The sequence below is a fragment of the Pseudochaenichthys georgianus genome, chromosome 3 (assembly GCF_902827115.2).
Source record: "Pseudochaenichthys georgianus chromosome 3, fPseGeo1.2, whole genome shotgun sequence".
Taxonomy (NCBI): Eukaryota; Metazoa; Chordata; class Actinopteri; order Perciformes; family Channichthyidae; genus Pseudochaenichthys; species Pseudochaenichthys georgianus.
The window spans coordinates 4,892,824-4,918,811 of record NC_047505.1 but is presented as its reverse complement, the minus strand read 5'-3'; the positions used below and the strand labels follow the sequence as shown (position 1 = coordinate 4,918,811).

General features: G+C 44.3%; 1 non-coding gene across 1 annotated transcript; it reads right to left on the bottom strand.

The window, feature by feature from the left end:
* Window positions 1–5,476: 5,476 nt before the first annotated feature.
* Window positions 5,477–5,549, bottom strand: trnat-ugu (transfer RNA threonine (anticodon UGU)). The gene has a single exon. It is a non-coding gene; the product is annotated as a tRNA-Thr (tRNA).
* Window positions 5,550–25,988: the final 20,439 nt, after the last annotated feature.

Genomic DNA, 25,988 nt, shown 5'->3' with positions numbered 1-25,988 from the left:
AAAGGCGTATAGCAGCTTCCTTGGCCATGGCTCGTGTGCAAACGCATCCACCCCCAAGGGCGGGTCGTCGCTCAGGGCCATGGAGAACCACAGGGCACAGTGGTTGTTGCGCCGGCTGGCGAACAGGCAGGGGCGGACTGGGACTACAAATCAGCCCGGGACGCAAGTAAATACCGCTAGTAAATTGTCGACGGGGGGGGGGGTGCTAGTGACTTACCGCAGAGGTAGACTTGTATTATGACTGGCCCCACCATTGTAACCACTGGCCCACATGTCTACCCTACTTTTATCATTTTCTAATCATAAATCTAATCGATAGATTATAAAAGGGTTTTAGGACGCGTCACTGCACCACTAGAAGCCAACTCCATCGATCAAGCTGAAACTTTCTCTCCCTCTTCTTCTCATGCTCCCTGTCACTCTCCTTTAACTCCTCCGGTGACTTTCTTTTATTTGAAGATTGTTTTTTGCCCGGCGCTTGGCCAGTTACCACTGGTATTAAACACATTTTGGCGAATGGTTAGGTGGCGCGATAGTCTGTAGTGAAGGAGCGCGCTCACAGGAGCCTGCTTGAGCTGCGCTCCGCAGCAAACAGCTGTTTGCTTTTCACCCAACAACGACAAGCCACTCACGGAACGCTATGTTGTAGCATTGATAAACGAAACAATTTAACTAAATTGCTAGTCAAAATACCAATACCACAGGACAATTTTTTTAAAGCAATATTTTTAGTGGCCCGAGCGGGCAAGTGGAAAGTACGTTATGCTGGCCCGGGGTGTCTTAATAGTGCTTCCGGGCCAGCGGGCCATTTAATGTCGAGCCCTGCCGGTTACCGGCCGGCCCACATCGTCCGACCGGCCCACTTCAGTACCGGCCCATCGGGATTCGTCCCGAACGTCCCGATGGCCAGTCCGCCCCTGCGAACAGGTCCACTTCAGCTCTCCCGAACGGGGCCCAGATCTGCTTCACCACCTCCGAGTGAAGCACCCACTCGCCTGGCAGAACAGGGGGGCCGACCTCATGTCGAGGGGCGGCCCCCCTGTTCTCCAGTCCCGGGATGTGGAGGTCTCTCAGAGATAACACCATCTCTGAAGCCCATAACCACAGCCTCTCCGCTGTGGTTAACAAGGCGGCGGAGCGGACTCCGCCCTGCCTGTTGATATAAGCCATTGTGGTGCTGTTGTTGCTCCTGACCATTACATGTCTCCCCTGAATTAGGGGCATGAAATGCTGGAGGACTAACACTACCGCCCGTAGCTCTAGGACAGGGCTATTCAATTACACATTCAGTTGGGCCAGATTTTATAACTACAAAATTCAGCTGGGCCAGACATTCAGCGGCCTGTAAAAAGCGGGTAATGACACATTTTAAACCAACACATATTACTGCGATGAAAAACATGCAATTTTTATTCATTGTTCATCTAACAAAGGTACATCAAAAAGTGCATAAAAACACAACAAAGTAGCATTAATTTAACAGAATCTGAAAAAAAGTGCACAGTTGTAGCATGAGATTTGTTTGCTTTAGAAGTCAAATATTCAGGGTTTTTTTTTTTAACCAGGCACATCACAAAGTGCATTTAACTGAATACAATAATAGCAGTCTTAATAAATGTCCTCACATACAAAATAAAATTGGATACATATGACACATGCACATCAAAAAGTGCATTAACAAACAGTTAAAGAGCTCCAATGTAACAAAAAGAGGTAGTAGCCTACTATAATTTTTTCACTTTTCAAGTAATAACAAAAAAAATCATACGTTTTGGTCACAATTGACCCAGACACATTACAAAGTTCATTTAAATGAATACAAAAATAACTGTCAAACCCTGCACAAACCCATAACAAGGGATAAGGGTAAATAACATGAATGAATACTACACTACACGTCTACTATAGTAAACTAGGTGCTTACTATCATCTCAATTTGTGATTTGTCATCGCTGACTTTTTTTTTTTTAACAAGAGCAGTGATTTTTGGCTCATAGGATGTCAATGCAATCCTAAGACATTGGTGAAGAGTGCTGTCAGTCAGGGAGCAGCGAGTGCTACTTTTTATTGAGTTCATGTGTGAAAAGCTTAATTCACATTTGTATGTTGATCCAAACATACTGAGCACACAGATCGCTACTTTCTGAACGTTAGGGAACTGCTGTTTTTTGACATCACTCCAAAACTTTGCTGGGCCGTTAGTGCGCTGCTCTTGTGCCATGGTTACGGATGAATGCATGGGACCACTTCCTTTGCTCTGGTTGATACGTCCCCCTCTATTGCAACAGTGAAGGGGTCTCTGACAAAGCCCATCACCTCTGTGGGCAGACCAAGTCCATCCAATCAACCGGCAAAGTTCTCTTTCAACCTCGCAATGAAATCTGTCATCACATCCGTGATTTGTGCCGGGGATGTGATGTGTTTGTGGAGCGTCGGAAAATGCAGCATCCAACCCGTACTCAAGTCGGTCGCGAAAAGGTCCAGCTTGACTTGGGCAATGACTCGCGCATCTGCTCCACAAGATCAATGACCGATTTGTCTTTGTTTACGCTTCAGAGTTCCGAGAGACATGTTTTAGAGTTGCTATCATATGACCACCGTTACTAGCACCACTAGATACACTTTCAAAAAACGTGCTGCGTTGTGGTTTAGTGGATTCTATGCAACGCGGAGTGTTGCATTCATGGTCTGTACTAGTGTATGAATTTGGCTACGCTGGGCCACTCGAGTTGGTTCTGGGCCGCATCTGGCCCGCGGGCCGCCATTTGAATGGGCCTGCTCTAGGACATGGGTGGGGAACCTTTTTCCTCTCAAGGGCCATTTCAATGTTTTCAACATCCTCCGAGGGCCGTACACATGATTGACCTCTGCTTAATCACAGCCCACTCATTTCACTTTTCTTTCATGCTGTGCAAAGAAAAAGCAACCTCTTAATCCAGATATCTTACTATGACTCACGCATGCAAGTGCACGGTTGTGGCATGACCACCAAAACAGAAAGATATGGACACAAGATGTGTGCAAATGTATTTAGACTCCTATCCATGTGAACATGATTTAAGTGGGGGGGAACTAACCTCCTTCCCGGGGCATGCTCCCCCGGGAAGATTTGTTTTTTTAAATGTTGAATTTAAAAGCATCAATCTGGTGCACTTTGAGAGCAACATTAGGAGATCTATGGATACATCTCTGTCTCAACACCCAGATGAAACAGAACTGGAAGCAGATTTTCTTGAACAGATCGCCACTGGGCTTTCAGCTAAAGACGCAGCATGTGTACAGCTCCTTATGGGTATTGCAATTTTTGGAAGTCCCGGAGCGGCGTTCTGGTGCTCTCCGTCAGAACTACACCCCTTTCAGACGAGTCATATACCACGTGATGACACGTTAGGCTTGTGTTGTGTTCAAGGACCCTGACCTTGGCCAGGAAAAACAGGCACTCACTTGTTTAATTATTTTGCGGTCTAGATTTCTTTTCTTTTTTTCTTTTTTGCATGTGTTTAGAAATTACCTCGAGGGCCACACCAAATGGTCTCGCGGGCCGTATACGGCCCGGGGGCCGGAGGTTCCCCACCCCTGCTCTAGGAGGTTGCTGTGTCGAGACTCTGTTAGAGACCAGGGCCCACCTAGAGCCCTCTTCAGGCAGGTCCCACCCCATCCTGTTCTGGATGCGTCCGTGAACACTGTGATGTAGGAGGTCACCCGTCCCAGTGGAGACCCCCTCCGGAGGTGAAAATGACTATGAGGTCGTCTAGGTAAAAGAAAACTCTCATGCCGTGGGCGCGCAGCGGTTGAAGTGCTGTGGCCACACATTTGCTGAATGTGCGTGGCCCGGGGATAGGGAATAGCCGAACGGCAGCCTGTTGTACTCGTAGGCTATCCCCTGGAAGGCAAAACGCAGATACTTTCTGTGCTCTGGAGCAATTTCTACATGAAAGTACGCGTATTTCAGGTCGATGGTGGTGAACCAATCGCCTGGCTGCACAAGCCCCAGCAACTGTTTCATAGTTAACATGCATCATTTTCATGACGAAAACGAGACGATGACGAGACGGCACCGACGGCAGTAAACAATAACTGTAACGAAATCATCATGCAATATCGTTGACGAAAAGTGACGAGACGAAAATGTAGTTTACTAAATAAAAACTATGCCAAAATCTCTCTTTACTTTCGTTGACGAAAAATGAGGAGACGAAATATTATCAAAGATAACGTTACATTTCTGATCAGTCAGTTTTTCTCCCAGCAGTTCCATTTCTGGTGCTGCGGCTGGGCAGCAGCTGTGTGTCTGTGCTGCGCGCGGCGGTAGATTTGAATTACACCGGGCAGCGGCACATTGTTGAAAGACTCGGGTCTAACTCATGGTCTAACTCATGGTCTAACTCATGGTCTAACTCATGGTCTAACTCGTGGTCTAACTAACCTTATTTAACAGAAAATAAAATGGCAACAACAGGGCTTGGGAGCAGTGGTCGCACTCGCGTTAACCGAATACCCCCCGTCAGCGCGAGTGAGTGATAAATTGTGCACTCGACGGGTAATAATGGATTATGACGGAAATGTTACGATCCTGTCCGTCAAAATGACTGACAACGAAAAAGTCTAAAGCCACCACTGCTTGGGAGAAAGAAACGATGTGATATTTGGGCCCATTTTCGCTACAATGAGGCGGAGAAAAAAAGCGAATGCATTGTTTTATCAGAAGGGAAGCAATGTGGCCAAAACACAGCTGGTAAAAACACCACAAACCTGAGCAGATACTCTCTGCAAAGCTTCTTAATCATTCAACCTGTGTTTTTCATCAGATAAGGACAAGATATAATCTTATTTATTTATATATGCTAAAATGACAAATTATTGGTTTTGGCTAGACTAGTTTGACTGAAATGTTCTATATAATCTGATGACTAAAAAAGACTCAACAGTTTTCATTGACAAAAAGTAGACTAAAATAATTAGTTTTCTTTGACTAAAATAAGACTAAAATGCTCAGACTTTTAGTCGACTAAATCTTGACTAAAATGTTTACTGTTTTAGTCGACTAAAATAAGACTAAAATGCTCAGACTTTTAGTCGACTAAAACTTGACTAAATAAAAACAGGATGAAGGTGACTAAATATGACTAAAACTAAAAAGAAAATTTAACACAGGACTAAGACTAAAACTAAATTAAAAAAATAGCTGACGAAATTAACACTAGTGTCAGAGCAACCTTACCAGTTGGCTCTGTCAGTGCCAACCGGACCATCAAACAACTCGGGTGCACCGATAGAGCGGTTAACTCGGACACTCTTTTGGCTAACGTTAAGGCCAGTAGCAATGCTGTCTTCCACGACAGTGCTTTCAGGGAGGAGAGCTGCAGAGGCTCAACTGGTTCTGAGACCAGAGTCTCAAGTTCATACTGTCATATCAGCACGGCACAGTGTCACCTTTCACCAAGCTCTGAGGTCATGCACTGAAAAATAAGCTTCCAGGCCCCAGTGAGAATTGAACTCACGACCCCTGGTTTACAAGACCAGTGCTCTGACCACTGAGCTATAGGGCCTCACCTGGTACCATACTTCAATGACTACATTTTGAAATGCTAATAACAGGAGAGGACACGCCCTGTTTGCAAAACAGGTATTGTGTCAGATAGTGTTAATTTCGTTGACTAAAACTATGACGAAATATGTTCGTCAACGACCTTTTTTTCCATGACGAAAACGAGACGATGACGAGACGGCACCGACGGCAGTAAACAATAACTGTAACGAAATCATCATGCAATATCGTTGACGAAAAGTGACGAGACGAAAATGTAGTTTACTAAATAAAAACTATGCCAACATCTCTCTTTACTTTCGTTGACGAAAAATGAGGAGACTAAATATTATCAAAGATAACATTACATCTCTGATAGTTCGTTTTTTAACAGTTGGCAACAACAGGGCTTGGGAGCAGTGGTCGCACTCGCGTTAACCGAATACCCCCCGTCAGCGCGAGTGAGTGATAAATTGTGCACTCGACGGGTAATAATGGATTATGACGGAAATGTTACGATCCTGTCCGTCAAAATGACTGACAACGAAAAAGTCTAAAGCCACCACTGCTTGGGAGAAAGAAACGATGTGATATTTGGGCCCATTTTCGCTACAATGAGGCGGAGAAAAAAAGTGAATGCATTGTTTTATCAGAAGGGAAGCAATGTGGCCATAACACAGCTGGTACAAACACCACAAACCTGACCAGATACTCTCTGCAAAGCTGCTTTCTTAATCATTCAACCTGTGTTTTTCATCAGATAAGGACAAGATATAATCTTATTTATTTATATATCCTAAAATGACAAATTATTGGTTTTGGCTAGACTAGTTTGACTGAAATGTTCTATATAATCTGATGACTAAAAAAGACTCAACAGTTTTCTTTGACTAAAATAAGACTAAAATGCTCAGACTTTTAGTCGACTAAAACTTGACTAAATAAAAACAGGATGAAGGTGACTAAATATGACTAAAACTAAAAAGAAAATTTAACACAGGACTAAGACTAAAACTAAATAAAAAAATAGCTGACGAAATTAACACTACTTCCTACAGCTTAGCCTTAGTGGACGGTGCGGCCCTGGGGGTGGACTTAATGTAGCTTTTTTAAGCTATTAAGAAAAATGAAAATCATTTTCATCCAGCAGCTAAACTCAAACACTAGTCAGCTGTTCAACATTGGCAACAATTATTTATTTAATTTCCCCAGCACCAATCATTATGATCATACACTTACACAGAAACTATATAGCTTTCTGACTCTGAGATTGTTTTGAGTTTTAAAACAAAAAAAACCATACAAAATAAAAGTATAAAAACTATTTAAAAACAGAAATAAGATCAAACTTTATTGTCTCCCTTAGGAGAAATGTGTCTTGGGCATCGAGATAATACACTTAATACAGTCTCATTCTCCTTCACAGCGTTCTTCAGCCTTCTCCCAGAGATAACAAAGACGTACTCATTTTGTGCAGCACCACCCACCAGCTCCACCAGTTTCCCCTACATTAATTGGTATATATATATAAAGCATTTAGTCTGCACAGTGTGAACATGTTGCAGCACAGCGTCTCTGTATTGTACTGAAATAGCTTAAAATGAGAGGAGGGGTTTTATAATTAGCACTTTGAGATGCAGATTATGGCCTATGGTGATTTGATCTGACCTATTTTGGCGGAAGTAGGGCAGCACACTGTCTTTGTACAGAGATAGCTGCCCTGCTGCAGGGATGTCTCTGTGACAGCAAGTGTTGGGTGGTTTAACAGATTTGGATTGGTTCAGGTGAACCCCCCTGAAACAGGAGTCCCTTTATGACCAAACACTCTTCTTTTCATATTTTCTTCAAAACAATTCCAAGGGTATGTCCCCAACCTCCTTCAACCATAACCATCCATTAGCCATAGTGTATTTCCTATTCTTAAACTATACAGTAGATGTTCTTCAAGTGTGAATTCGAAAATACATCCGACGTAAAAAAACAAACAACTGATGTCTTTCTAGCAAAAGTTTTCTTATTTTATATTAGTCCAAAAACCATCATCCACTAAAAGGCTTCACATGATGAACTCATGTCACATTCAGTGGTGTCCTAAAACATATTACACAGCAACGTTTAAGGGGCCAATCGGATAACTGTTACGTTTCTAAAGACTGGGGATAACTAGCAGGATTACAATACCTGAAAAGAGCATTGTGTTTGTTGAATCTGTTTACACTTTCTTTGGTTAATTTTTTATTCAGTAGGTAAGTATACAGTATATGTTCATAAAATAGTGCTTGTGATTTTAACTGTGTAGAATATCCCTCTCCAATCTTCCTCTGCCTGCTCCCTCCTCCTGCCACCCTGGAGGGGCGGAGCTAAGCAGTCAATAAAGGCAGCCAGCTCACCTCCTGTGACATGTCCTTTCCCTGAACAAAGCTGACTTGCCTCATGTAGACTCCTGACCTCAGATTGGGTGACTGCGTATATGATCTACATCAAACAACTATCCACAATACCCAATACAAAACTAGACCTGAAAACCCTGCCTCCTGTGCTCATCTGTAAATCCATTGCGTTGGATGTTTATCCCTGAACCAATTATCCTTACCAAGCTAAATATTCTTCAGTATGTATTCAACTAAAACGGAGCATTTTATGTCGGCTCAGATTTTATTCCTGCTTGTTTAAACTGCAGTATGTACTCATGTGCTTCATGAAAGTGCTTCATAGGTCTCTGACCTATAGGTCTCGAGATCTTATGTGAAGACCGGTCAATACCAAGGCTGTGGAGGCTAATGTGCATTAGGGTACCGAAATCCGGTTCCGATTCGGAACAAATAACATTTCACAAGAGTTGTGAGGTCCGGAGGCCAACCCCGTGGACCGCAGGTTTCTCTCTCTCTCTCTCTCTCTCTCTCTCTCTCTCTCTCTCTCTCTCTCTCTCTCTCTCTCTCTCTCTCTCTCTCTCTCTCTCTCTACACACAGTGGCTCCACTGCCCGTTTAACAGCCTCATCTTTGTCAACCTTTCTTATGTTCTTTCTCTAACACGTAATGAAGGTTATTAGGCGTTTTAGCTCCTATGTTGTTAATACTGACCGCCATTTCCTCTATGAAGTAAAGCAGCCTCCCTGTCTGTGTCCTCACTGTCCTCACATCCCCGGACTGTGAGACAGACTCTGTGGAGCACAGGGATGTCAGTATTGTTTATGAAGCAGGGTATATAAAGTACATTTTTTTAATTAAAATACTATTTATTTACTTTTACAAACAGTGAGCAGCTGGAGCTGTGTATTGCAGGACATGTGTTGGAAGGTCACCAACTGACACAGGCAGGTTGCAGTGTAACATCAGAGGAGACAGGGGCAGTTGTTGATTCTAACATTTTAATTTACTAATTTACAGTTTTGAAATGAAAATAATGACTTTTTGAATAAATATGATGAAGTTGAATTGATATCTTACTGTTTGTATGTGGGTCGTTTTATGATGATGTGGATCTTTCTGATCTAACTGACTATGGTATCTTCCACATTTTATTGTAAGTGTATTATGTAGTGTTGGATTGACACTAGTCTGGTTCCAGTCTTAACTTGGTCTTGTCTTGGTCTTGGTGCACTCCGGTCTTGGTCTTGTCTTGGTCACGGTTAAGGTGATCTTGACTACAACAGATACTCAGATAAGGTTACAGATTAACATTTTTTACAGGTAACTGTTAGTGGTGATTAAAGTGATCGTTTCTAAGATGCATCGCGATGCAGACGTGGACGATTCTGCATCGATGCATTGACAAAACATATAGGATTATAGCGTAGTAATGTTGCTTCTTGATTTTACGGCCGAAGCTGGACGATAAAGTTATATTGTTCCAGATAACTTCCTTGTAGCAGCGTCGCATTGAATAGTGGGAGACCGGGGATTGTGCAAAAATGGCGGAGGGAGGCGAAAATCAAGAGCAAGTCATTCAAAACACACGTACAGATGTAGCACTCCAGATCAGACTCAAATGGGTGTGTCCCAGTCAAAAGCCCAGCGGATGCCAGTGGCTGGGGGTGTTACCAAATTGCTAGAGGGCGTTGCCCAATTTCCCCATTTGTTCAATTACAGGATTTAACCATGAGATGGCGCTTCATTCACAAAATACACAATGGGCGTTGTAGAAACATCAATATTTTAGATCAAATAAAGTATATAGTTTTCTTTATGCAGTATATTTCTTGTAATATTGTACAGTAGATTGAAGTAAATCAATTTATACATTAAGATAAGATAAGATGGACCTTTATTAATCCCGTGGGGAAATTCAGTAGTTCAAACAGCAACAGGATGAGAGTGAAAAACAGGACAGCACAGATTCACACAGATTAATAAAATCAAAAATAAGATAAGCGATAAAAATAATAATAATGAGAAACTATGAAATAAGAAATGAATAAAACTAAAATGTAATTATCATATCATATATTATAATGTATTGTATTATTAAGTAATATCATACATTAACTCCATTATAGCAGATGCCACATTAAATGGATGAACACATGTATGCATCAATAATTACAACAGAGTATTTCTAAATACAAGTTGTAAAAATACTTATATGTATTTAATATTAACCCTTTGGAGTTGACCGTCACGCCGGCGTGATCAGATCACATGACCTGTTCAAGCCGGTGCCGCATAAAAACAACAGTCCGGACAACATTGCCGTGTGTTTCTGTCGAAAGTACTGGCTTGAAACTACTGTATATCCCAGTCTTTGATTCATGCAAAAAGACCCAGTAAACACGGAGATACGGTGATATAAAGTTAATACATTTCAAAAGTATGAAATATGGAAGCACATATTTGAATATCTTCGCCGCATTTGATCATTTTACGAAACGGAAAATACTGGAAACTGTAGATCCTGCTCAACAGGATATATATATGTGTATTTCTGTCGAAAGTACTGGCTTGAAACTATATGCCAGTCTTTGTTTCATGCAAAAATACCCAATAAACACGGACATACGATGATATAAAGTTAATACAGATATATTTCAGAAGTATGAATAATGGAAGCACATATTTTAATAGCTTCGCCGTATTTTATCATTTTACGAAACGGAAAATACTGGAAACTGTAGATCCTGCTCAACAGGGTGTATATGTGTAGTTCTGTCGAAAGTACTGGCTTGAAACTATATGCCAGTCTTTGTTTCATGCAAAAATACCCAATACACACGGACATACAATGATATAAAGTTAATACAGATATATTTCAGAAGTATGAATAATGGAAGCACATATTTTAATATCTTCGCCGTATTTTATCATTTTACGAAACGGAAAATACTGGAAACTGTAGATTCTGCTCAACAGGATGTATTTACCAGGGAGGGGGTGAGGTAATCAGTTAAACGGAGTGATACGAAACGAGACGAAAAGAGACGAAGAGGGACGGCGGGAACCGAAGAGAGGCTGCGGGAGACTGCGATTGAAGTAAAGTGACTGACAAACATTGAGAATTTAGATATAGTTAGATAGATTTAGAGTTTTGAAGACTCAACTATGATGAAGAGAACTCTGAACGTGAGTCAAGCTTTAAGCTTGTTTTTTGACATGGAGGAGGAGGAATCTGTGATGTAGTTGACAGAAATCGCTTTGAAGCGTGGCACAGATAAAGACAGAAAAAACAAATTGTTGTACATAATGTGTATATATATATATATTTGTATTATATTTATAATAACACTTTTGCCTTATCAGAATGAAATCCCATGCTACCTCAATCAAACTTTCACATTATCATAGTCACATCCCATGTATATATTTCCAGCTTTTAAATGGTTTCGTTGTGTATGTTTGTGTTATGAAGAATAAAATCATTTTCAAAATCTGTTTTTACGTTTTTTTTGTGATTTTGGGTCCAAAATGTTCATATAGTAGAAGATCACTGCTCTAAACAAAGTCAAAAATCCTACATCCAAACGAAATAAATATAATTAATTATGATGAATACCTTAAGTCTTGTTCATTGTTTTTCACTTTTATTAAATGTTTGATATTTCCGGTGGAAATGGTGGACTATCGGACATTCAAAATGCAGCATATTTTCACTCTTACACACATATATTCTCATTTTACATACATACATTTTCACTCTTACACACATATATTCTCATGTTACATACATACATTTTCACTCTTACACACGGATATTCTCCTTTTGCTCTCATGCGAAATCTAAAACAAAGTATGTCATGTATATTTAGTTTTCGTTGATGAGACGAGACGGACTAAGACACAAAACACAGAATTTATGTGATTATACTAAATGATTTTCAAATAAACACAACTGCATATTTAACTGTTACACATGCTGATGTAACGCAAATGTTCCAACTTGGGATCAATAAAGTATATCTTATCTTAAGCTGATCGATGGCTACTGCCATATTTTCAAAATGTGCCTCTGAACCTTGACAAGTGCATGTTTCAGGCTTATCAATTAATGTAATGTAATGTTATCACAGGGGTCACACACATAAGACCAGCTGTTAAATAAAGCTCTTCTGACCTTAGCTGGCATGTGGGTATATATAGTAATACTGCCCATAATGGGCACAAGCCATTTTCACCCATTTATTAATTATATGTTTTAAATGTGAGTGTTTCCTGTCCCCTAAACCTCCAGGGATGTACACAGTTTAATACTGGCAACTTCTTATTATGGGAAATACGAAAACGTCTTTTAAAACTACAACTCCCAGTAGAGACGTGCCATAGAGAACATGTTGCGAAACAGAATAGCCAGCAGGCTTGTTTGAGACAAGCACGACCTGCGCAGTTGCGATCAACGTCTTGCTAGTGCGTTGCATGATGGTTAGTCATTTTGTCCGACTTGCTCTGGAGGCTCGCCCACATGAGACTTTGAAATCTCGCGGGACAAAGACGCCCGCAGCCTTGAGAGTGAGGCGAGTTGGCGCAGTTGCTCTCCACGAGCTGCGGAAGCGAAATGCTTGATGGGAAACGGCTCGCTGGTATCTCGAGCTGAGCGCTCATTGGTGGTTTTTACCACGTGCTGCTGATGAAACTCTCCAATTGGCTGGCAAAAGTTTGTTGTTGTTTTGTGTCAGTTTTACGTCGCCACATCCATTCCCATTTTTCATCATTGTTCCACAATGTTTATCATCATGAAATTAATATCTATATATGTTATACTATACTGCTTACCGTTTTCATACTTTATATATCTTAGCATATTCATACACACTGTTCATACTGCTCTCAGGCTGATATCTAGTGTATTCATACCCCACTGTTTATTCATCATTCAATTCATTCTATATGTTATTCTGTAGATTGTGTACATTACTTTCCACTTCACTGCTTGTTGCACCTGGTTAGAAGCTAAACTGCATTTCGTTGTCGCAGTACCTGTAATATGTGCAATAACAATGAAGTTTCTCTTTAAGTTAAACCAAATCATTAAAATAAAATATATTGTAATGTAATGATTTGGTTTAACCTTATTTATTGAATACATCATTTAAAATGGCAAGATTAAATCAAATTACATCCATGTTGTACACATCATAAAGCTTAAAGTGGCAGCTAAAGAATTAACACAGCAGCAGGTCTGTTCAATTCATGCTCATGAAGCTTCATGTGTGCGGATCTGAAGGACTGATCCTTTGTAGCCTGTCCACCTATCAGTTTTGCAAACATTAAGAGGGAGGAGCATTTCTAATTATGGAACCCAGTCACTGGTGTGGTTCCTCATCATGACTGAATTAACAAACCTATATAAAGCAATGGAGATCACCTTTGTCTACAGTGGGTAAAATGGAATTTGTGGTGCTTACACTGCGTGATGGACAGGGAGACATCACTGTAAGAGTCTCACAAGACATTTCCCAAAGACTACAAAATGGTGAGTAAACAACTAAATTGCATTCCAACAATCTGGATATGATTTTAAATGATGTAAATTATTTGTCACATAACAGTTTAGCAGCTGCACTTATGCAGCAAGCAAGGGCTGCAACAAATGCACAAGGTAATCTATCATTTAAATCAAAAATGGTATTGTCTTTTAATGCAAATCAAACAAATGACATATTCATGTTTATTGTAAACAAATATTTAATTTTCTCTCAATCACAGTCCCTTTAGATCATGTCATTCTCCATACAATACATGTGGGATTTCTATTGCATCCACTTCATCTGCAACGAAAAACGCCAACGCAATTTCCGCCATTGCAAACCCAGCCAGTCAAGCCGACTCCGAGTCCGAGCTGTCCGACTTAAGACGAGCATTTTGACACCTCCCCCGGCTGCGATCGGCTACTCTCGTCTACTTTCGAGGCGAGCCGCAATGTGTCTCAAACAAGCCTAGCATGTGTAGTTCTGGGGACGGGGTGGGGGAGGGGGGACGCGGTGGACCCGTTCAAATCCAGTTTTGGACAGTCTGCCGTGGTTCCATCCCATTTCAAGTGCTGTTCGAGAATCGGCTTAACCCTCGGAGCACACTCTCCAATCACAGAGCTTGAGGACTATCATGGGGTTTGTCAAGAGCACATGGTGTAGTCTGGGTAGTGTAGTGTCTTCTGCCATCCTTTACTCCTGGGAATGGACGCTCACATTACCTTTAAGGGCAGCCGACATAAACGAATTGTGCTTCCATGAGCGTCAAATCCCGACGCAGATGGGAATACATTGCAATCAGTTGAAAGCTATTTGCGTCTCTTTATGACGCTGAAGGAGCCTAGGAGCGTCACAATTGGACGCCACGGACACTGACCAAACGTCGCTATTGGACGCTTAGGGAGTGAGAGTGTGTTGTCCTCTCTGTGTGCGGGGGATCACAGGAGGGGGGGGGAGAGCTGTGGAATGTGACACACATTCCGATGGCCAATTCGTTTTAAACAAAGGGTCCCCAACATACATATAGGACACATGGGGGGTTGGGTTGGTCTGCAGCACATCACAGAGGCATTTAAAAAGTGAAGACAATACATTCTGGAAATGTTCACATCAGGCACCTTCAAGTTAAACAATACTACTGTACAGTAAACAATTAACACAGTAAATTATGTGGATTAAATCACATTTATTTCGTTAAAAATAAACGAAATGACTCGGTTTGCATTCATAAAGAATGCACAAACGTATTTAATCGTTAATGTCAGATATGTACTAAGTAAATAGCCTACATTAGTTCCTGCTCAAGATTAGATTCAACTTTATTGTTATTGCACAGATTACAGGTACTGAGACAACAAAATGCAGTTTAGCTTCTAACCAGGTGCAACAAGCAGTGAAGTGGAAAGTAATGTTCACAATCTACAGAATAAAATATATAATGAATTGAATGATGAATAAACAGTGAGGGGTATGAATACACTAGATATCAGCTGTGAGCAGTATGAACAGTGTGTTAATCGTTAATGTCAGATATGTACTAAGTAAATAGCCTATATTAATTTCACGATGGATTAAACCACATTTATTTCGTTAAAAATAAACAAAATGATTAAATGTAGGGTGAATTGCCCTAATGTGGAACATTTTTGCATTTCAGACTTCGGGAATATATTGCGACATGAAGCCGATACAATAAATCAAAATCCAGTAACATTCTGAAATCCCCAGGATGTGTCCTAATCAAACCAAAAGAGAACATGCAGATATTAAACTCATACAAGAAATGGTAGACATATTAGTACTCTTAGTGCCAAGTTGTCTCAGACAATCTGTTTTCTTAATGTGGGAGAGTTCTGTGCAAAATGTGGGACACTGAAAAGTCTATATTAAAAAGCCTCAGTCACCTTCATTCATGTAATAACAAAATCTCAGGCCAGTAACACTCAAAGCTACAGTAAATGTGCAATACCATGCTATGTTACTATTTATAATGTTATTGTTGTTACAACAGAAGATGTTCTTATTTAAATTGAAGTTAAATGCATCAATCTGGTGCACTGAGGGCAAAATTAGTAGATTTGTGGATACGGCTCTCAACACTCATATGAAACAGAACTGTTCTTACAATGTGTGTTGGAAGGTATTAAATTACTATGCATATGTTATTGTGTAAACACACAGCTGATCCCCTGAGAGCTGCCGTTTCATTCAGAGCGTTTAAAAAAAACGACGGTCTGATTTCAACAACTCAATGTGTGATTATTATAGCAGTAATATTAGACACTAATAATACAGTACACTATTAACACTGTACATATTATTGTTTGCCCGTGGGATTAGGATGATCGGTAGTGAGAGCCGCTGCATTTTCCTCCGTCGGATGTGATATAAAAACAAAGCGATTATTGTTGTAAACTCACGTGGATTAAATTTAGTGCATTCATTTCAACTCGCGAACATATGATACATTAAATGATCGCGAGGATGACGATCGAACATCGTTTGTTTGACCCTGGATGCATTTCCTGATCTAAAAACATAGCGATGGTTTTGTACTTACGCCAACGTGAATTAAACATTATTTTGTTAAATAAAAACATGGTGATGTTTAGTAAATGATTACATGTCTCTTATTTAGCACAGAATATGATCCTATCCGTGACATATATGGATCTTAACAAATATCCGCTATATCAGATCCCTGTAGATCAGCTGTTTATTTCACATGAGTTTCAGTGTGGCAGCTTTTCACGGCTCCCCCTGGTGGATCCATGATCCATTGCAGCTGGTTTCATTATAATTAAATGTATTTATCAAGGGGGCGTTTCAAGTCCTGCGGGGGGGTCTTCCTTATCAGCAGGGGCCCACCCCGTGCCGATCACGGACCCGCACGGGTAGGCGTCTGAAACGAAGCGCTACATCTGTAGTATTTTGAAAGCGGATATCTGGGCACATATGGTCTGCTGTGTTCCGACTTAAGTCATATTTGTGATGTTTACCACGTCAGGACATTCAGTGTCCTTCTTTTGAGCAGAAGACTACGAGCCTACCTGAATGCGCACACAGTATATAAGGCGGCTACGCCTCCTGACTGTCATCCCTTTCTCTTCAGCGAGCAGGACAACACCTGACAGAGAAAAGTAAAACGTTTGAAAGTAGAATACCTTCATGGAGTCGCCACTTCTAGAGACCCGGGCCTGTCCTTCGTGCCCTGGCTTAATAGCAGGCGCTGATCCCCACCACCTCTGCTTCGAGTGTTTGGGGGACCAGGCTATGGCCGAGGCGGTGCCATTCACGTTCGCCATTTCAACGGGCGAACGTTTTCCGGGGAGGAGGATGATGAGGACTTCTTGTTGTCGGGCACTTCCGGGTCCGGTGTCCATGGAAGTCCACCACCCAGGGTGCAGTGCCCCCCCCCCCCCCTTGATGAGAGCCTGGCAGCCCCCTTCTTGATGAGAGCCTGGCAGCCATACTTGCCAACCTTGAGACCTCAGAAATCGGGAGCATTTCAAAACCACCGCGGGGAGGGGGGGTGGGTAGTGGATCGCCGGAGCTGTATTAGATTAACATGCTTATTGTAGTGGTTAGTGCAATGTCTTGCAGCCTGTAGCACCATCCTTGATGGAGCATATGTGTGGGCTGGACCTGTATTTTACAGGAAAGGAGTGAGCAGAGGGTCGAGTTGTCGATTCTTGTTCTGTTTTATGTGACTATCTGCCTCACCCTCTCAGACTTTCAGTTGCGCACGCTACTAAAGAGACGCGCTACCATGGAAACCAAACAATGGTGTAGCTGTATTAAGGTCCGAGTGGAAACAGTCCTGAGTAAATCTGATTTCGGGAGAAATAAGGGAGAAATATGACCCCGGGAGGAAACCGGGAGAGGGCAATGAAATCGGGAGTCTCCCGCGAAAATCGGGAGGGTTGGCAAGTATGCTGGCAGCCCATCTGCTCCCACAGGCAGCAGGCTGGACGGAGAACCTCTGCCCCGCTGCCGCGTGACAGGGCGGCTGCAAATAACACGGGTGTGTTGGGCGTCTCGGTGATTGCTCTTGCGCAAGATGCCCCCACCTCACCGGGTCAGAGTGATTATTTGGCCGCAGCATCGGCCAAATGAATATCCTGGTCCACGGTGTGGGCGCCGCTGCTTGCAGTGTGATGTCCCTGCCCACAGTGGGATCACCCCGCGTGGCACTTTCCAAAAAAAGACCGTGATGATCTCCTGGGAGCCCCCGTGTCTACGGAAGGGCTCTTTGGATCGATTTCCTCGGTCACGTGGATGAGGAGAAGTCGCAGCTTAGCCGTATGCTGCTTTTTGCTCATCCTCAGAGGAGAGAACACTGTCCCACACTTGCCACCCAGCTGCAACTCCAGTAAAGTTACTTTCATGTCGAAATGTCTCCAAAGCAAAGAAAGTATTTGCGTTTTGCCTTCCAGGGTATAGCCTACGAGTACAACAGACTGCCGTTTGGCTACTCCCTATCCCCACGCACGTTCAGCAAATGTGTGGCCAAAGCGCTTCAGCCGCTTCACGACCATGGCATGAGGGTTTTATTTTACGACCTCATAGTCATGGCCAGGTCCAGGGAAGGGGCAAACACAGCCCAATTGATCCAAGTGGGGATTGCGGTCAATTGGAAGAAGAGCAGTCCCATACCTCACCAGCAGGTGGGGTATCTGGGGATTTTGCTCGATGCAGGCAGACTACGTGCCACCCTGTCAGAGAACAGACAGGCATCCCTGCTTCAGGCAGTTTGCAGACTGCGACAGGGGACAACGGTGACAGCATTGACCATCATGCAGACTCTGGGTCTCATGGCGGCTGCTCACCTCGTGGTACCGCTGGGGTTACTGCTCACTGTATGCGTCGCCTGCAGAGGTGGTTTGCCGGCCTTCGTTTAGATCCCAAGAGGCACAAACGACGTCTGGTGACCACCCCCCCCCCCCCCCCCCCTCAGTGGAGGGAAACCTCCGATACTGGGGGTCCCCAAAGCATCTGCGGAGGGGAACTGCACTGGGGCGGGTGACCTCCTACATCACGGTGTTCACAGATGCATCCGTGACAGGAAGGGGGGGGGGCCTGCCTAGAGAGAGCTATAGGTGGTGGCTGACCTCTGACAGACACTCTGCACATCAACCTTCTAGAGCTATGGGCAGTAGTACTGCTCCTAGAGCACTGCAAACCCTTACTACAGGGCAAACATGTGCTGGTGCGGAGCGACAACCGCACCAGAGGCTTTCATCAACAGGCAGGACGGAGTCAGCTCCGCCGCCTTGTTTAGCGCAGCGGAGAACCTGTGGTTGTGGGCCCCAGAGCATCAATTATTTTGAAAGTGTGATGCATAAGAATCAGTTGATTGTTACTCTTAATGATCTGGACATGCAGAAGAGGCTAAAATGATCACAACACATTGTCAACATTCATTTTCCATGTCTCTCTCCTTTCCATAACCTGCAGCCTCTCTTCCATCTTCTTTAGTCTCTCTGTCTTCTTCCTGTTCACTACTCTCTCTGTCCTCTACCATTTCTCTTTGTTCAACCTCTCCCTCGTTGTTCACTGTTTGCTCCTCCTCACTTGTCTCCTCCTCACTTGTCTCCTCCTCACTTGTTGCTCCTGCCAGTGAATTAAAAGCAATTCAGCCATTTAGTTCATTTCACTTGTTTGTTTGCATTCTTTTTTTATTTAAATCTGTTTTGTTTGATTCTCAAAAGAGAACAAAGATGTAAGCAAATTGTGTTTATACAATTGTATGTTATTATGACATCATAACTGCAATAGATGTATGTTTTAAAATTATGCCTATTGTAAATGAAGACTATTGTTATAGATATATAGATAGATAGATAAATAGATGGGCTTATTAAGCCTACATTATTTTGTGTGACTCCAGTTTCTCTCTGACTTCCATCACTTTCTCTCTCTCTCTATTGTTTTCTTTTTACACTGACTCAGATATAATGAAAAGACTACGTCAGTCGATGCTCAGCTTTGGTAAGAAAGAGACAGGAGAGAGAGAGAGAGAGAGAGAGAGAGAGAGACAGGAGAGAGAGAGAGAGAGAGAGACAGGAGAGAGACAGGAGAGAGAGAGACAGGAGAGAGAGAGACGAGAGAGAGAGAGAGAGAGAGAGAGAGAGAGAGAGAGAGAGAGAGAGAGAGAGCTCGATCGATCAGGGAACAGGCAGAGCAGGCAGATCGAGGACAGGCAGGGTCGGAACCGGGTAGGCAATCTAGTTTCAAACGCGGGAAAGACAAGCATGAGGCAAAGTACAATCTGGCAAAGAGTGTGTGTAAGGTGCGGGTTTAAATACTGGCAGAAGCTAATGGGTGCAGAAGAGAAAGAGAGTGAGCTAACGAGTGGGTGTGGAAAACAGGTGAGACAGGTAAATGGAAAACTACTGGTGAATGATGGAGCAGACTATGACACAGCTTGAGTTTCCCTTTTTCTTTGTTAACCGTTTCACATCATGACTTAACAGTTTCAGCCGATTATAGAACAGTATCAGTCTTTACACATCATAACAATCGAACAGTTTTAAAGTTTCTCTTTCTTTCCCTCTTATATTGCAGTCCCTCACTCACTTTGTTTTATTCAGTGCGAGAATTGAGCTGGAGCTTGTCCTGCCAGGAGTTTGGATCTGGGCTGAAATGGTGTCAGGGCTATTCTCATACACATGCAGGTGCTCATTGGTACGCAGATGATGGTGGGACAGCCCTGGACGGTTCCTCAGGTCTGGGGGGCGTTGTCTCAGGAAGCAGGTGCAATAGGGGCGTTACCCACTCTGGGCCAATCTCTCCAGGCTTGGCTCCTGAGAGGGACAGGCTGAGACGGGAGGGACTGTCTGACAAAGTTATTCAGACTATCCAGGCAGCAAGAGCAGAATCCACCACAGCCTGTTACAGGACAAAGTGGTTGGGATTCCAGCGGTGGTGTGTAGAAAGGAGTCTAGAGCCTCTGTCATGTACGTTGGGCTCTATTCTGTCCTACTTACAGATACTGGTGGACAGGGGGCTTGCTCATTCCACAATTAAGGTGTATGCAGCAGCCATCTCGTCCTGCCATGAGGGATTTGGTGGCATGCCAGCCTTTAGTCAACCGCTTATGGCGCGGTTTTTGCAGGGGGTCAGGAGACAGCGCCCAGTGGTGCATGTCTCCACCCCGCATTGGGATCTGCCGTTGGTGCTCGAGGCTCTGGTCACATAACCATTTGAGCCTCTTGAGCTCTCCTCCCTGAAGGCTCTGTCATTGAAAACAGCTTTGCTGCTTGCCTTGACTTTGGCCAAGAGAGTGTGCGAGCTGACCGCTCTGTCGGGGCACCCGAGTTGCCTTTTGATTCGGGGTGACCGTAGCGGGGCGACACTCAGACCGAACCCCTCCTTTGTTCCCTAGAACCTAAGGAGTTTATTCAGGTCAAGGGCTATACAGTTAGAATGCTTTAGTCTTCCACCCCATATTGGGGACAGGGAGGCTAATTTGCGTGTGCTGGCATGTTATGTAGGGCGCACAGCTTCCATTGGGCGCACTGAGCAGCTGTTAGTGTGCTTTGGGGATGGTGTTGCCGGTAAAGCTCTGTCCAAGAAACGCCTGAGAGGATGGCTCTGCGAGTGCATTTCACATGCCTATGGACAGGCGGCAATACGGAAGTGCCACACACTGCAGTTCATATATTGGCCGATAGGGACTGACTGCAGAAAGGAGCAATATCCATAGACCCCCATGTTAAAATGCCCAACTTTACAGCAGAAAAAAACATGTTTCTACCCCTGGCTGCAATACATATTATTATGAATATAGTTAGATTCCACCTTCATGATTATGGATCTGTAAGTGAATTGTTTTCTAACACGACCCTTTTATTTATATTAGGTCTTAAAGTGTTTGCATAAATTAGGGCGTGGTCACATTGAGTGACGGCTCTGTCAAGTGCCTGCCGCTGTTAGCTTCTTGTCTCTCTGCTAGCTGCTCCGTGAAGTTAGCTACAGGGACTCTGCCTGGTCAGTTCATCCAGGAAACACAACTTGAAGCCGGCCGTGGTTGTTTGTTCTTCATGCTTATATATCGGACTATTGTGACTCGCTCTGCGGTTAAAACAGACGGTGCATGAATGCGGTTCTGCGGTAAGGGGTCCTGCCAACTCTTAGTTCTGTGCCGTTGGAGGCCCCGCCGACTATTCTCCTGCCGGGGGTCCTGCCAACCCTTTGTCCTGTCCCGTTGGGGGTCCCGCCGTCTACTCTCCTGCCGGGGGTCCTGCCAGCTCCTTGTCCTGTCTCGTTGGAGGTCCCGCCGACTACTCTCCTGCCGGGGGTCCTGCCAACCCTTTGTCCTGTCCCGTTGGGGGTCCCGCCGTCTACTCTCCTGCCGGGGGTCCTGCTAGCTCCTTGTCCTGTCTCGTTGGAGGTCCCGCCGACTACTCTCCTGCCGGGGGTCCTGCCAACCCTTTGTCCTGTGCCGTTGGAGGCCCCACCGACTGCTCTCCTGCCGGGGGTCCTGCCAACTCTTAGTCCTGTGCCGTTGGAGGCCCCTGCCGACTACTCTCCTGCCGGGGGTCCTGCCAACCCTTTGTCCTGTCCCGTTGGGGGTCCCGCCGTCTGCTCTCCTGCCGGGGGTCCTGCCAACCCTTTGTCCTGTGCTGTTGGAAGCCCCGCCGACTGCTCTCCTGCCGGGGGTCCTGCCAATCCCGTGTCCTGGTCCTCTTCCGTGGGGGATCCTGCCGAGGCCTGTCCCACCAGCTCCGACACCGGGTCCTGCCCGGCCTCCGGCACTGTCCCGTCAGCGCCTTCCTGCCCGGCCTGCGGAGCTGTCTGGTCTTCGCCCTCAAGCCCGGCCCCCTGAGTGCAGCGGTCCTCGCCCTCGGGCCCGGCCCCCTGACTCTTCCTGCCGCTGCCTTCGCCCCTCCATGGTCCCCACCTTGGACTCTGTCTTGCCCCCCGGGCCGTCCGCCCGAGTCCCCCTTTTTGGACTCTGCCTTACCCCGGGCCGTCCGCCCGAGACCCCTTCCTGGTCCTCTGCCTTGCCCCTGGGCGGTCAGTTCAGTCCCGTCCTCCTGACCCCCTCCTCCCACCCTGGTGGCTTAGTGATGCGTCCCTCCTCCGGACCCCCTCCACCCACCCTGCTTGAGTTTTTGGATTTTTTGTTTTGGGACGTCTGGGATCCGTCACTTGAGGGGGGGGGGTACTGTTAGGATTTGTCTGTGTTAGTATTTTTCTTGTCCTTTTCTATCTTTGGGTTTCCTATTTTATTTTGTAAAGTGTTCACCCCCGTTTCCTGCCTGTTTGCTTTCTGTCGGTTTCCCTCTCTGATTACCCAATTGTGTTCACCTGGTACCTATGTGTTTTCTCCTCCCTCCTCACCTGTCTCGTGTTTATGTGATTAGTCCTGGGTGTATTTAAGTTCTGGGTTTTCTGTCTCTCTTGGTCGGGTTGTCTTGTGATTTGGCTTGTCCTCGGTGAGTGTTCTGTTCTGCCTGTATGTATGTATATATATATATATATATATATATAGCCTTGAAATAAAGGAATTATTTTGACTTTAATCTGCATTTGGGTCCTACCTGCCTCCTTCGCTCTACCGTAACAATAGGTCCGGGTCCGTATAGGTCCGGGTCCGGATCGGACCGCGGTCCGCCTGTTGCTGACACCTGCTCTTGAGCCTCTGTCCAGTACATTGGGCTCTATTCTGTCCTATTTACATGCTCGACGCCTTTCCACTGCTGCGTCTCATTCTCCCCCTCCTGGAGAGGGTGAGACAAGAACGATTGTCAGTCATCCTGGTAGCCCCAGGTTGCCGTTCGGCGCCGTGGTACGCAGAGGTGACACAGATGATGGTGGGACAGCCCTGGACGGTTCCTCAGGTCTGGGGGGCGTTGTCTCAGGAAGCAGGTGCAATAGGGGCGTTACCCACTCTGGGCCAATCTCTCCAGGCTTGGCTCCTGAGAGGGACAGGCTGAGACGGGAGGGACTGTCTGACAAAGTTATTCAGACTATCCAGGCAGCAAGAGCAGAATCCACCACAGCCTGTTACAGGACAAAGTGGTTGGGATTCCAGCGGTGGTGTGTAGAAAGGAGTCTAGAGCCTCTGTCATGTACGTTGGGCTCTATTCTGTCCTACTTACAGATACTGGTGGACAGGGGGCTTGCTCATTCCACAATTAAGGTGTATGCAGCAGCCATCTCGTCCTGCCATGAGGGATTTGGTGGCATGCCAGCCTTTAGTCAACCGCTTATGGCGCGGTTTTTGCAGGGGGTCAGGAGACAGCGCCCAGTGGTGCATGTCTCCACCCCGCATTGGGATCTGCCGTTGGTGCTCGAGGCTCTGGTCACATAACCATTTGAGCCTCTTGAGCTCTCCTCCCTGAAGGCTCTGTCATTGAAAACAGCTTTGCTGCTTGCCTTGACTTTGGCCAAGAGAGTGTGCGAGCTGACCGCTCTGTCGGGGCACCCGAGTTGCCTTTTGATTCGGGGTGACCGTAGCGGGGCGACACTCAGACCGAACCCCTCCTTTGTTCCCTAGAACCTAAGGAGTTTATTCAGGTCGAGGGCTATACAGTTAGAATGCTTTAGTCTTCCACCCCATATTGGGGACAGGGAGGCTAATTTGCGTGTGCTGGCATGTTATGTAGGGCGCACAGCTTCCATTGGGCGCACTGAGCAGCTGTTAGTGTGCTTTGGGGATGGTGTTGCCGGTAAAGCTCTGTCCAAGAAACGCCTGAGAGGATGGCTCTGCGAGTGCATTTCACATGCCTATGGACAGGCGGCAATACGGAAGTGCCACACACTGCAGTTCATATATTGGCCGATAGGGACTGACTGCAGAAAGGAGCAATATCCATAGACCCCCATGTTAAAATGCCCAACTTTACAGCAGAAAAAAACATGTTTCTACCCCTGGCTGCAATACATATTATTATGAATATAGTTAGATTCCACCTTCATGATTATGGATCTGTGAGTGAATTGTTTTCTAACACGACCCTTTTATTTATATTAGGTCTTAAAGTGTTTGCATAAATTAGGGCGTGGTCACATTGAGTGACGGCTCTGTCAAGTGCCTGCCGCTGTTAGCTTCTTGTCTCTCTGCTAGCTGCTCCGTGAAGTTAGCTACAGGGACTCTGCCTGGTCAGTTCATCCAGGAAACACAACTTGAAGCCGGCCGTGGTTGTTTGTTCTTCATGCTTATATATCGGACTATTGTGACTCGCTCTGCGGTTAAAACAGACGGTGCATGAATGCGGTTCTGCGGTAAGTGAAATTCGAGTGCTTTATTTATGTGTTAATGATTTTAATCAGCTACGTAATGAATGTTAAGGCTTGGGTTAACGTGTAAGCAAGTGGTAGCTACATCGGTGCTAACGATGCTAATCGTAGCCTCCAAGTTAAAATCATAGACTGTATATATAAAGGTTAAAACGAAATAGGCAAGTGTTAAGCGTTAAGTGAGATAATACTGTTGACTGTTGGCTTCTGTTTGAGGTTGATAAAATAAGGTTACATCCTTGTAACTTAGAGATATTTTATTATGTAGGAGGAACTGTATGCATCGCTAGGGTTAATTTAAATTGGCTATGCTCAAGTATGTAGACAAGCTAACCAAGATGATTACTTAGATATTACAATATGGTTGGTTGAGCTGGAGTTCATTATTGAGCGTCACAGTCATCTGAAGAACGAACCCAAACCTTTTTTTTTTTTTTTAAATTGCATTACCAAATGGGTATCAAATAAACAGTAAGCATTGGTAACACAACTTCCAAAGTTACAGTAAAATAAAAAGGACCCTGACTCGGACAATACACAATCCAACATGTTGAACAGAAGAGAATCAGTTATATTGTTTGTACACATGGTACTTTACATATATATCTGTTTGTTTAAGGTGTCCAGGTGATGCAGACAGGCTGGACCAGAGAGTGAGAGACAGAACTGGACTCCTCACAGCAGTGAACTTCAGCACAGGTACAAAGACTCTTTTTTTCATACTGTACAAAGAATCAAGAAAGATATTGGTTTAAATAAATGAAGTATTGACTTGAATACACTGATATACATTCCATTAAACAATACTAAATACTAGATCACCTACACATCACCAGTGTTGGGAAAGTTCACTTTCTACATGAACTAGTTCAGTTCACAGTTCACACATTTTAAAATGAACTAGTTCAGTTCATAGTTCATAATTCAAAATTTTGAACTAAAGTTCATGGTTTCAAAAATGAACTAATTTATAGTTCATAGTTATTTTTTCAATACGTTGCTGCGAGCTATTATTTGTCTCCTGTACGATGTTAATGGGCCATTTCAATGTTTACAATATCCTCAGAGGGCCGTACAAGTTATTGACCTCTGCTTAAAAAAACTAAAATCACAGCCCATTCATTTCATGCTGTGCAAAGAAAAAGCAACCTCTTAATCCAGATATCACCATGACTCGCGTATGCATGCACGTGCAGGGTGTGGCGTGACCACCAAAACAGAAAGATATGGACACAAGATGTGTGCAAATGTATTTAGTTTCCTATCCATGTGAACATGATTTAAGTGGGGGGGACCTAACCTCCTCTAGGGGGGT